Source organism: Drosophila willistoni (genome assembly GCF_018902025.1).
Source record: "Drosophila willistoni isolate 14030-0811.24 chromosome XL unlocalized genomic scaffold, UCI_dwil_1.1 Seg142, whole genome shotgun sequence".
Taxonomy (NCBI): Eukaryota; Metazoa; Arthropoda; class Insecta; order Diptera; family Drosophilidae; genus Drosophila; species Drosophila willistoni.
The window spans coordinates 8,319,404-8,332,417 of NW_025814053.1; the positions used below are offsets into that span (position 1 = coordinate 8,319,404).

At 34.5% G+C, this 13,014-nt stretch overlaps 1 protein-coding gene across 1 annotated transcript in view; it reads left to right on the plus strand.

Moving 5' to 3' along the window:
- Nucleotides 1-8,420: 8,420 nt before the first annotated feature.
- Nucleotides 8,421-13,014, plus strand: part of LOC111518889 — a 75,180-nt gene continuing 70,586 nt past the window's right edge. Inside the window, exon 1 of the mRNA XM_047011528.1 lies at nucleotides 8,421-8,662. The gene's annotated coding sequence lies outside the window, so the exon portion shown is untranslated. The remainder of the gene's footprint in view (nucleotides 8,663-13,014) is intronic.

Consider the following 13,014-nt stretch of genomic DNA (forward strand, 5'->3'; position numbering starts at 1 on the left):
AGCAGCAGCACAAAGTGCCGCCTTTTCCCTTTCTCCGAGACCCCTGATACCCCTTTCCCCGTGTCTCGTCCCCATTTTACTTAGTCTTTTTGTTGTGTTTCTAACTAAGCTTTTGTCTTTTGGCCAAAAAGTTTTTTTTTTTTCTTGTGCCAAAAAGCATATGTAATCATTGGAATAGGAGAGAAAACAAAAAAGAGAGAAGCAGTTTAGCTGGAGAAGCAGCAAATCTTCTTGTCATTTGGCCAGAGTGGAAAATCTATAATGAAGTAATACCACTATGAAGGCAATCAGTGGTTTGAGGGATGGGGAGAGGGGAGATCAGGAAACAGGTTGCATCAGTCGAGCGACTAAAACGAAAACCATCGTGAAGTTAACTTGGCTACTGGTTGTTGTTTGGCTACTGTGGTTAGGTCAGAGTTAGAGTTGATCCCTCAGCTTCTCCTGCCCAAGGTGTTAGGTAACTGATCATCATCATCAGCATCATCATGAGGATGGCAATGTTAATGACGACAATATCCAAGTAGTTGGCTCACTTTTTCGATTGTATAACTTGGTCGAGTGCAAAACGAAAAGGGACTACAAGTGTTTCCACAATGAAAGCCTAGTACACTTAAATATATATATTCTCGGTCAGCATACCATTCGTAACTCTTTAAAGATACTTTTCCCCAGGACATGATTGAATTGATTGCACACAACTAGCTCTATAAATATCCGCAAATTCTTTAACTAACTTAAGTCTCTCTCAAATAGAAGGAACCCTGCTTAAGTAATAATTATTGTAAGTATTGAATAAATAGTATCTGTCGAAAATTTGAAAAATAAAACCTACTCAAATTAGGTCGATTGGTACATATTCCTCTCAATTTGCCTCTTTTGCTCAGTCCATATTTTGGTAAATGAATAGATCAACTTTCCTTGGGGCCCATAATTTTCATTGACTTAGTGATTGTCAAAGGACAACCTCTTATAAATACGGTTTAATCTATCGTATAACTGACAAATTTTTAGAATTTCCTTATTATTTTGAAGTATCTAACGTTATTCTTCTATCCCTAACAGTAAAAACTTTGTTTAATTTTGTTGTATTACCAATTTTTCGATTAAACCCTATCCCAAATGTTGTTCTAGATCCGTCCATGTCTTTAACTCTTGAAAGAGAAAATTCAATTTCTTTTCAGTTCATAGATCATAATGATCTATGACTCTGCTAAACTAAGATCGGACCATTATCAGTTAAATTTATATTATTTTTAATCAGGAAAACTTTTTTACTTTATATATGTACGATTACTACCAAAAAAGGTTGTAAATCTCAAACTCTATAAAATTTTGATTAAAATGGGATAGCTACATTTTTATTTGCTATGATGTCTGTGGATAAAAGAAGCACAATGGACAAACATTTAAGGGGTATACCAACTTCGACACGGTCTAATTTAGCTTGGTTTTGATACCAAAATTTCAATTTTCATCTTTTTTTGGCCGCTTTTCATCTCAATTTGTTTTTCCTTTTTTCATTACTTTCTAGCATTACTTTTTTGGATTTTTTTATAAGGCAAAAGTTTGTCAGTTGTCGTTTGCACTGTCTTTGACTTTCTGACATTTGTCGTCCTCCCACTCCCATGCAGGTCCACCTACATAAATACATATATATTCTCATACATGGCATCGCATCGCAGCGACCTTCGCTATTTTGCGCCATAAGCGTAGCCTTATTAAAAGTGCGCGTAAACTTTCATATTAGTGCAGACAGGAAGTGCAAAATGAGTAAGAACAAAAAAAAAAAAGGAAGAAAAACTTGAAGACACAACGACAACAACAACAAGACATTCCTAAAGGCAACAAAAACTAACCAAGAAAATTATTATCAATGTACGCATAATTCATTAAAACGAACAAAGTTTTTTAGTCGAACAGGGTGAAGGGAAGGAGCCCCTCCCAACCCCATGCGTTGATGATGATAATGCCAAAAAGTGCACTTTGTCATTATATCAAGTCACATATACTCTAGCATCAGCAGACGAACACTCACACACACACATACACGCACACACCACAACCGCCAAAGCGGAAACGGAAGGAAGGAAGAAACTAACTAACTTTGTTAAGACTTGAAGTAGGTGCCTCTCTCTCGCCCTCTCCAAATTCCAGCTACTGCTCCAAAGTCCTCTTCTCTCTGGGCACACCCTCGCATGTGTCTCTTCAAATGAAGTTATCGTCCAAGTTTTAAGCGTGAACTTTTTTTACTCCCCTCCCCGCGTCTCATGACAGCCTCATGTCCTCGGCTATCCCCTCCCACACATAGTCACCGCAGTCATTGCATTGAAAATTGGCCTCCTGCAACCAGTATCCTTCAGCTCTTCCATCTGCATGCATCTCTCCTCGGCTCTTCAGTTTTTCAACTTGCCTCATCCTTTTCATTTGCCTGCATCATAATTCGCTATTAGAAGTCACTTAAAAACTTTTCCAAGTTTTCCATGCAGCTGCCAACATTGTTGTTAGCCTTTTTCCTATCCACTAGCCCCCTACTCACCGCACCTCTACCCTCTCGCTCTCTCTCTCTCTCTCTCTCTCAAACTACACTTCCTTGTCTTTCAGCTGGTTTTCTTTTTTGATCCTTTCGTTTTTTCGGGGGCGTTTTTCTCTTCTTTTTTCCAACATTTTGCCTTCTGTGCGGGTTTAAAATTATATTAATTGCCCAGCATGCACTTTTTAATTAAATAATTTTTGTAGGCATTAACTGTGGGCGTGGCGCTGAGAGAACAAGGCTTGCAATAAATACATTTACATATACATATGTACACACACACATTTTGTACGAGGGTGGTCTGAAAGATATGTACTTAGCAGATATTTTCACTATATTGCAGAAGCCACTTTTCCAATATTTTCACTTTTCCTTTGCACCGTCTCAGTGTCAATAAATCAAAATCTCTAGTCGAGATATATTTAATTGACGATTTCAAAATAGTTGTTATTTTTAATGAACAGCTATTACATATACAAACGTCGAATTTCGAATTAATACCAAATGTTGACCCAATTTAATCTGCCAAATGATTTCCATTATATGTTTTTGAAACCCACTTAAAATCTACTTAATTCTAATCATATTTACTTTACTCATTATGGATAAATACTAACTAACTATGTATGTTTGTCTGTTTGTACATAGAGGTGCATTCAATTTGCTCTGTCCTTCCCATCACCTAGTGTCACCCCCGCCAAACCATCGCTCACCGTTTCCATTCCTCCATCCTCCACTTAACATGCCCAACGATGCGTGTAAGTAGCAGAGAGTGAGCGAGTGGACAGACGAGCAAGCAGACAGGCAGGCATTAATGGGTTAATTTACTTTAATATAACCAATTGAATGAACGTTTGTTCGTCCATGCATTTGTCGTCGTCATCTCCATAACGTTCCCGTTCCATTGACATTCGTCCTATATGAACATACATATACATATGTATGTATGTATGGCAGTTGCATTTGTTTCCTTTTTTTTCGCATGTTTTCCTTTTTTTCTGTTTTGGTTTGTTTTAAATTTTTAATTCGATTTTCTGCTGCATTTCAATTAAATTAATTTACCAGAGCCAGAGGCAAAGCCTTGTGATGCTGATGAAAACTGAGACGACGTCAACAAGGAATGGCGATGCTCCCAAAAGTATGCAATCCTATATATGTATGTATGTATGTATGTATGTGTAAATAAATTAGTATGTGAGTGAAAATTGTTGTGTTTGCATGTGAAATTCCTTTTAATTCATTTCAGGAAGCTGCAAAAATTGAGTGTTAGGGATTATCCCACAATCCACAACATCAACATAAACTTAAAGTTCAAATTTGAATCTAAAGCCATGTAAATACTCAACTCAATTGGAATGTCTAGAGCAACTGAATATCTATTCACGAGTTCTGAATAACAAAAATTTCACAAAACTTTAATTTGCATCTCATAAATCGGTTTACTCTATTTCCAAACAGTTGAAAGCAAAAGTCCAAAGTCAAAGACGAGACGAGCAAAACATAACAATGACCATCATTGACCAGCCAGCGTAACCCTATCCCCATACATTGCCCCACCCCACATCTTGAGTCTGTCCATGGTGTCCATGGTTCGCCTTTTGACTGCACTTTGCCGCAACTCAGCGAGTCTTAAAGATCGAGTCGCCTACGTCTCTTGTGGCTCTTGTGATGGGCTCGTCGTCGCTTCTAACGATTCGCCTGGGTGCACTTCATTACCGTTGGACCCCGCCCCTCCTGTTATAACCCTTCCCCTCTGGGTCTTGTTATCTTGAACCGAACTCCTCAAAGTTGAAGCTACTTCTATGTTGAACTCAGTTCAAGCTACTTCTTCTCTGGCTACTGATTAACGTGATTTGCTGATGAGTTTTAATTCTTATTATTTTTTTTAGGTTGGTTTTAATAACTCTCTTTTTCCCTCTCTCTCTCCCTCTCTCTCTTTCTATGTTTTATGTTTACTTTTGTCTCTTTCTTTGACATTTTCCCTATATGGAAAAGAAGCGTAGCATGACGACCACAATACACAAAAATTCACGAGTTTTCTAATACCCAACACACAGAAAATTAATTAAAGGGTATATTGACATGCATTAAATTCTACATAAACCTACATATATATAAATATGTATTTAATTATTTCACATTTAGCTTAATGGATATAAAGCTTAGTCTATATGGGAATATTGTTTATTTAAGCATTGACTGTGCAGGGTATTTGACTGTCGATGCGCCATAATCCAAACATACCCCAGGCCATTTCTTTTAATTGAAACTTTTGCCGTTCCACACGCGTTCAGCTCTAAAAGTCTTTCCAAAGATGTCTTTCTCTTTCACTCTCTGTTGCTATCTCTTTTTCTGGTTTTGTTACTGTCTCTGTAACGGAACAGAACGCCCCTAGAAATTTTAAATTTGATTCGAAGCAAAGTGTTGATTGATTGGCCTCAACTCCCCAAGTTCACAGCATAACCCCAATTGCTCCAAACCATGGCCATGGCATTCCAAAGGCATTCCATGCCCAACAAACACCCACACAATCTCAATCGCAATCCCAATCCTAGTGCTGACTCCAGCTCTAGTTCCAGCATCTTCTGCATCGCCTTTTTGGTATGTTGGCAGTGTCAAATAAATGTCCCAAAAAGTTGTAGAACTTGGTAGTTGAATTAAAGTTTTAGGTTTTTTTTTTGTCTTTTTGTTGTTGATATTTTTGTTTGTTCTTGTTTTTGGTCAAGTTGACAAAAAACCAAAAAAAAAAAAAAAAGGAAAAGAGAATAGTAGCTGAAACTAACTGACAAGTCAAGAAAATAGACAAGAGAAGTTAGCCAAAAATTGGTTTGGCTACAGACAAAAGACACATCCTTTACTGGCCAATTAAGAAATTCTACAAAATCGTACAACAGACGAAATGAATGTTGTGGTATATGACATAATAGTCAAGATCAGGAACCAACCTCTGTCTATAAATTGAGGTCTATAACCCTACAAAAACTAATGTAGAAACGACAAATCTGAAGCACAAGTCAAACAACAAGAGATATATGTGTGTGTTTTTTTTTGGTTTTTGCCGGCCTCCAGTTGACATTGAGCTTGGGGTTTTGGGGCTGATTCCCCTCAAGGTCAGCACTCAAATAGTTGGCAGTAGCAGAGAACGTATAGAAACAAGAAAAACAAAACGACCGACTGAACGTACGTATGTATATATAAACGATAGCTCAGGTGCGTTATGTACAGCATTTGAATGCATCCAACGCTTAATTACACAATTTATATGTGTATGTAGTCCCCTTAGCACCGTCAATTGACTTGACTCCCTCTCCTACGCCTCGATCTCTCGATCCGTAGTCACTCGACTCGTATTCAAATGTTCAAAGTCAAGTGCAAAAATAAGTAAGTAAGCTACAACGATGGCTTATTAAAATGCTGAGTTTACTTTGTCTTCGCACGCACCGATCGTATAACCCCTCTCGACCCCCAAAACTTAAGTCCGAGCATATGGGGCGGACTGTACTCGATTGAGGGTTATTAATAGTTACTATACATTACAATATGCCGCTCCTGTAGATGACACAATGAAACTGTGATTAGTATCAGGTGAGTTCATTGAGGTGATAAGACCTATGTAAAGTGATCTTACATGTTGATCGTTGTTTGACCTTTCTGTAGGCATAGTTTTGTTGTTTCTTTAATTTGTCAATTTTGGAGTTTACCTTAAACATTTGACCAACGAGCTGTGTGTAACCCTAATCCATCATCACCACCAAGAGCAATACTTTTTTTTATTTATTTTGACCACATGTCAAATGTTTCAGACAAATAATGCCTTACTAATTTTTATTGGGTAAGCTGATTGCATCTATTTTGATTGATTAGTTTAGAAATTGTATTATCTATTCAGAAATGGGTAAGTCCCATGTTGATGACCTCATATTTGTTATTGTGTTTCAATGCCTATTTCTTAGCCCATGCACTTTGTGTCCCAAAACTTTTATTGTTACAAGATGTAAACTTTATTAGAAGTACACAAACTTAACTTTGGATTATTAATATGAACATATGTACATACATATGTATGTATCTTTTTCTCTCACAGAGTTAAACACAACAAAGTGGACAACATTAGATAGGTAAATGTATATTATGTTTTTATACCTATTTTATTCCTGTGTTTTTTGCCATTAGTAAGAACATCGGAAATTAGCAAGAAATAAATATGTAAATAATATATGCAATTGACAATTAAGAACTTTGTCTATTTGTAGTTCTTGAAGGTTAACTATCTTTACATACATACCATAGTTAACATAAATATAGAAAAGATATTAAATTGAATATAGTAAATTGAAATTTATACTTGTAAGTTTCACAATAACATTAAGAATGTAGTTAAAAGTAGTAGCTCAGCCGGCTTAAGGTCAAGTTTCTATTTTTATGTTCTGAATGCGCGGCTATCGAAGATTAACATAAATAAATTGAGAAAAAAAAGAAAAACAAAAAAGCAAGGTTTAACAAAAAAAGAATATCTTTTTAATGCTTTACTATTCTGGGATCGTCATATATTTTATTTTTTACTTTTGATGATCGTCCATTTCATGTATTTTCCCCAACGCATTTACAGTGCTCTGTTAAAGCTCTGCTAACTGCTATGTTATTTTGGTTCTGCTGCCGCACAGTGATCATTCATAATGTATATTGCAAGGAAAGGCAGATAAAAACCAAAATGCATCTTTGGCAAAAAGTGAAAATATAAATGCGACCTTAAAAATTGTAAACACTAAAAATGTTTCTGTGCAACAAAAATTGAATTTTGAGAAGTCTTTCATCAGTCATCTAAATTGTTTTAATAATTAAATTAAAAATGCACGATATATAGTAAATTTATAGGATTGGTATTTTGTCCGTGTCTACACAAATTATTATCTCAGTTCTTGATATATTTCAAAGGTTTTCTCAAAGGCTTATTGCTCTACGCAGAATTATACCATTAATTCAAACAGAAATCAAACAAATGACATTTACCATATGAAAATAGATATGGAATAGCATTGGTTTTTGCCAAAAGGTTTTACAGGAATTTACGAAAAGTCATTTACCAATCAAATTGAATTTTCGGGTTCATATTTTGTAATTTTTGCACAAGTTGTCCCACTGCGAGGCGATGCTCGCCACACCATGGTGGTTTGACAGACATGTCCGAGTTGGAGTCGAATAGTGGGCAGAAACATAAATAATGGGATTCGGGCATCAAATACAGGGAATCGGGTCTGAAATAGAGGTTCGCATCGGTTGCATGGTTAACAGCGCGGATGTTCGATTCGAACTTGGCTATTTGTTATTGTTTTTCGTTGAAAAGTTGAAAAGGTTAAAAAATTGTTGTTTACCGTTAGTATTTTGCCGGCATTCGTTTGAAAAGGTTGAGCTGCGCGTGGTCTCCGTCGTGTTTCAACTTGCGTGTGTGCCGCGGATTTTACGTAAAAATATTTAATTCCAATATCAAATTTTGCTAAACAAACCATTGATCAGAATAATTCATAAATAATTTTGTTAAAGCAAGAAGAAGTGAAAGAAAGATCAAAAAGAAAAGGATCGTGAAATACGCGTAAGTGTGAGTGAGAGGAGACAAACGGCGTCATCTGTGTGTGTTTTTTCAGCGTCGGCATTTTTCACGTGTTTCCACAACGAAAAAGAAAATTTGTTGCTTATTTGTTTATGTTGGTTTAATTTCGGTTGTTTTTTTTTTGGTTTTTTTTCCAAACAAAAATAAAATTGTGCAAAATAAGAATTTGTTAAAAAAAAGAGAGAAGAATCAAATCAGTTTAGTTTTTTCTATTAGTACCAACAAGTGGAAAGAAATACAAAACCGGATTCAATACCCACACACATACCACACACTACACACACACACACACACACACACACACACACACAACACAAAAACACACACACACAAGAGAAATAAGAAGCTGAAAGAAAACCAAACGAAAAATTTGTTTTTGTTTTCTTCTTGCTTCTGGTAGCATCAGCAGCAGCCGTCGCCTTTGCGCACACGCACAAGCAGCGGCGCTGACGCGCAGCCTCAGCTGCTATTATTATTGTTGTTGTTATTGCTAGGAAATAACCAACAAGGAAAGCGTAAATAAGGTGAGTGCAAAAAGCAAAACAGAAGGAAAAAAAAAACCAAGGAAGAATATTCAACACACACTAGTGGTCAAAAGTATTTGGATTATGCGCTAGAGATTTTTATTAAGGTTTAAAAGAAAACTGAAAAATACAAATTTGTTTGATATTTTTTTGAACAATTTTGGTTTTTTGCTTAGTATTACTGTAGAAAAATTGAAATTTTAAAAAATGTCAGGGTAGTATTTCCTTTCTAAAAATTGTTTTTCTTGTAAATATTTTTGTTTAATTTAATAGGTGGCCATAAAATCGGACGATTGACTTTAAATTTCAAATAACTGACTAACTAAAAAATACTGAATTTCATTGATTGAAATCAGTTATAGTCACTTGCCATTTTAATAATTGTTTTAGTCAAAAAAGTAATTTAATATCTTGTTGCAAATCATCAGGAAGATTTTGTTTTATTTGTTTAGCTCGTGTTTTTTTTCCCAAAATTATAAATTATAACACAATAATTTGAATTATTCTTAAAATACATATGTCTGAGTGCTTTTCCATTGAAATTATTTCAACCTAGTAACGTTTTCTTATCAAAATATCTAGCCGAACCAATGAAATTGTTAAAACTCATTGACAATTCATTGGACAAGGCCAAAAACTGTTGTACGATAAGAATTCAAGAAGGGAGAGAGAGAGAAGGTGGGAGAGAAGGAAAGAGATTGCGAGATTTATTATTACCCAAAATTGATTATATTCAAAAGTTATTCGGCTTGTAAAAACCACAAATGAAGGGCATAAAAACTTGGCTTTAGTATTGGATACTTAATAGTGTAATGAAACTATCGTCAGATGAATCGATTAATTACAAGCTGTAAAATTTTAAATTTTGCATAGTTAAGATCGTAAATTTGGCTATTACATGTTGCTAATAAAGTAATCGGTTTTATGACAGTTCTAATGAAACACAATTATGATGCAATATTGGATTAACTATTCAATTTATTGATCTCGTACCTAAATTGAAGCTCTTGCCACAATTTTTGGAATAGGTAAATGGAAATTGCCTAAAAAAAGGCAAATTAGTTTTCGAAGCATTTATTAATTAATTAATTAAGTTTTCTATCTCTGCAGATAAGAAACTTGGTATACATATGTATAAAAAAGGGGTTTCAAGAGCGAGAACAACAAAACTGAAAACAAAAATCTAATCAAAATATTGATAACAAAAAATAAATGTGTGAACGACTGAAAAAGACAAAAAGCAATAAACAAAGTTTTGAAATCGATTATTATTATTATTATTACTGTATTATGGCAATAAATGTTGAAATTACACCCAAAAGCAAATCTGTTAAATAATAAAATTTAAATGAACAAAATTCATAGGGTTTCCAAAAGTGCAACCACTAGATGTTACCCTTTACCATAAACCAAATCTCTTTTGATACGATGTCTAAATATTTTTCATCTATCTTTGTTCTTTTATCGATAACGGATTAGTGGCCCAAATTCATTTGATTTGAAAACATTTTTTACACAATACATTATTAACATTTTTAAATATTAGATCATACAAATCGTACAATATAAAGTCATATAGAGAACTTAAAAAGGAAGGAAGGAAAAGGGAATATGAGAAATTTTTCATCATCGGAGTCAGTCAATTTTGCTCCATTTTGGTCGATTTATGTATATGTTTTACCTCGTGGTAGTACCTTTCGAAAATTAGAATTCCATAATCAAGAAATGGCTGATCGGAATTAGGAATCAAGTTGGGCATGTTTAATTCCAAGTTGTGCCCCGACATCGTTTATTTATTTTTTTTTAACTTTGCCTGGGTTCGATACCTTTCGCATTAATCCAATTTGTATTATTCTTTCTGTCTGTCGAAATTGTGCGGTAAGGGGGGAATGGACTTTGGGAATTTGGACTCTCTTTTCGGGGTGCTAATTCAATTAGCAGAAACTGTAGCATATGCGGGCGCCTGGAAACCAAATCACAATGGCATTTCCATCTCCTCCTCATGTATATCTGTCTGCCACGGCATAATGTTTAGTGGGATTCGAAATATATATTATCAGATAACTATCGATTCTGATAGTTATCGATATTATCAGCAAAAAGTTCTCACCATCTTTTTATTTTCTTAAGAAATTGACACGAGGATGCTAACTTTTTGCTAATCTTTAATAGGTTTTTTTTTCTTAAGGCATTATAAAAACCAAACTAAGCCAAACCGAAACCCTTTCGCTCTTTGCTTTTGCATATATTGATCAGTGTATTTGTCTTTCTTTGACGGTGTTTTTCGTTTTTTTTTTTTCCTCTCCTCACATAGCGCTTTGTCTTTGGTTTTTTTAAGTTTAGCTCATTATGTCAACTAAGTTTACGGCCAGTGCAAAAATGGTAGAAAAAAAATGAGGTGAGAAGTGTGGAAAGGTTGAAAAGAAACGACACTTTTTTTTTCTGTTTTCGCCTCTACCTGAGGTCAGTTTGACCGATTTTCATTTGATTTATGCTTGTCGCCCCATTAGTTGGCATTTTTATAATGTGTTTCAGTGGAGCAGAGCAACCTGCAGCAGCAAAAAAATGCTGCAAGTGAGAGTTGGTCAAAGATTCCCTTTCACAGAGACAATTATTCTGGGAATCTTCAGCACTTCGTGTTTCATTTTTCCAGTTTTTCTTAAACATTAGATTATAAACAAATTAGGTTGAATCCCTTAGTTTTGGGATAGAAAATACGTTTTTTCTTGAATACTTTTCACAGTAGAAAAATAAAACTAGCCAACTCTGGCTCTTGAAGTGATCTTGCGACAAAAATTTACCAAATATAGCAAGCCTATACCTTGTCAAAGTGCGTCTTAACTGGACATTATAATAAAAGTATTGATCATCTATCTGAATAGGCATCCATCAATTCTATGTGATCTTACCGTTAACCACTAAATGTTCTAGACCAGGCTAAATCTAGAATAGAAATGGCAGAAAAGGTGTAATGCAGGATAAGTTAGCAAAGAATAGAACTTTTCTTAACAGTCAATCTGTAAAAGTTGTGGACAGGAGGCAAGAATGGGAAAGCTCTCAACTCACACAGGATGCAGTAGTTCCCCGAAGGACATCAAAAAGGCTACAAGCGCGGTGGCTCTCGAGACTTTTTCAATTTCTTAATCCTGACACAGAAATTTAGATTCGTTTTGTTCTGATTGGATAAAAAAAGGGTATCCTCACCCATCTATATATCCATCTTACATTTTGGGATTCGATGGTTTAATTTTCATTAATAATAAACGGCATTAATTCTGTTAATTAAAATTACTTTTCAATCAATCCGCCGCATCTTAAAGAAAGAAACAAAAAAAATCTTTCTTGCTGCGTCTCCTTTTCTCTGTCTTCGTTACTCTGTCTCGCCCAAGCACCAGAAATTTTGGGGTATTAATAAGTTTAATCAGTGTCACTAAGCAACGATAAATGATTGCAAAAATTTATTGCGGCTTCTCTTCATTTCTCTCTCCTCTTCTCCACTTGAAGTGTATTTAATTTCATTCACATTTTCTTGTTTTTTGATTTTGGTTTTGGTTTCTTTTTTTGTTGTTTTCGTTTATTTTTCGTCTTGAATTGATGGCTTTCTACATACATTTATTAATCAGAAATTTGTTTATTAAAAAATTGAGTTTTTGCAAACTCTGATTGCAACAAATTAGATTGCATTTTATTTTAGAAACATTTAATTTCTTTTCTTTGATTATAATTATAGAAATCAATTACAGTTCAAATAGTCTATATAAACTAATTTTAAAAAAAAATTGAGACAATAATGTTTCCTCTTTTTTTTTTTTTGCGATAATAAATGATTTTTCATTATTTCGTATTGATGAAAGTAATTTCATGAAATTCATAATCATATATCTATCTATATTCGAATAAAATAAACTAATTAATTTGTAGTCAACTTTTTTTTCTTTTTGCTCGTTTTCTTTGTCTAATGTATTTTTAATTGGTGAATTGCCTTTTCTTAAAGACTGAAGAGACTGAGGAGAAATGGTTATTATATGCCATGAGAGGCCCTTAATTAGCTCGTGTGTTCCCCTTCATTATTTGCATTGACTTCTTCAACAACAACAAAAAAACACACACACAAGAGCTCGGCTCCCATTTCATTTGTTCGTGATTTTTACGAATTTATTGGTTTTTTAATTTGTTGTTGTGTTTTTTTTGGTTTTTAAGGGGGGTCATATCCGCATTATGAAATTTGCATTTTGATTTAAATTTCGCGTATTTTGCGAGTAATTTAAATCGTTGGTTTATAATTTTTTTCTTTTCGCCTCTTTTGTGGTTTTCTTTCTGGTAATTTGGAAAGTGCGATATCAGCAATTGAA